The sequence below is a fragment of the Gekko japonicus genome, unplaced genomic scaffold (assembly GCF_001447785.1).
Source record: "Gekko japonicus isolate JY-2015 unplaced genomic scaffold, Gekko_japonicus_V1.1 scaffold5734, whole genome shotgun sequence".
Taxonomy (NCBI): Eukaryota; Metazoa; Chordata; class Lepidosauria; order Squamata; family Gekkonidae; genus Gekko; species Gekko japonicus.
The window spans coordinates 37265-38292 of record NW_015165423.1 but is presented as its reverse complement, the minus strand read 5'-3'; positions in this window follow the sequence as shown (position 1 = coordinate 38292).

Below are 1028 nucleotides of genomic sequence, written 5' to 3'. Positions count from 1 at the left end.
GCCAGTTCACACAGTGGAATCGAGTTGCAAAGTGCACTGAAAGTGAACTGAAAATGCGACATTTAGTGTATGTGAAAGCACTGCATGGCAACCACCAGTATCTGACCAATCAAGTGCAGCGGAAGTCCCTTAAGTTCGGTTAGCAGATGTTCCCAGGAAAAGGGCTTTCTCGGTGGTGGCCCCTATCCTATGGAACACGCTCTCTGATGACATCACTTGCTTAGTTCCCACAGAGCTTGCAAGGCTGAATTGCCCAGGTTGGCCTTTCGAAGTTAACTGGATTTTCCGGGCTGGTTTGATAGTGGTCATCGCATCTTACTTGCATGATCTGATTTTTGCTGGGTTTCTAAGTTGTTTGTTTGTTTACTTATTTAATTCCATTTATAGCCTGCTCTCCCCAAGACCGGCTCAGAGCAGGTGACAATGTCTTATACAATATAAAACCTTATAAATACAACATATAACTTCTCAGTTCCATAAAAATGGTAAAATCGATAAGACAATTTCTGTAAAAATCAAGATGGCATAAAATTCATATGGGGGGGTTAATATACAGCACAATTGAGAAGGGAGGGGGGGTAGCAAGGGGAGGAAGAGGAAGGAGGGGTGAGGCCAGACTATAGCCTACTGCCTAGGGGACTAGTACGGGCCTCAACTGTAGGCCCTTGCGGAACAACTCTGTTTTGCAGGAACAACTGTTTCTGGGATCTGTTCCGACATCTGAAATCACTGGAACAACTTATTACGAAGTTGTTTCAGTTGTCTATGAAGTTGTTTCAGTGCCGTAAGTCGCCGCGAGACCCCCTGGGTGAGTGGCGACTAAAAAAATCCCAATACATAAGCAAGCGGCTGGAGCGAATGGCTCCTGCTGCCGGGCCACGTTTGACCCACCCACAGCGTGGGTGGCACATGGAACCACGCTGAACCGGCCGCTCCCAAACCGGAGGCACCACGGCCTTTCCCCACGCAGCCCTCCTGGGCAGGATCAAAGCCCGCATTCTCTCCCCCCCCCCCCCCCGAACAAGCTC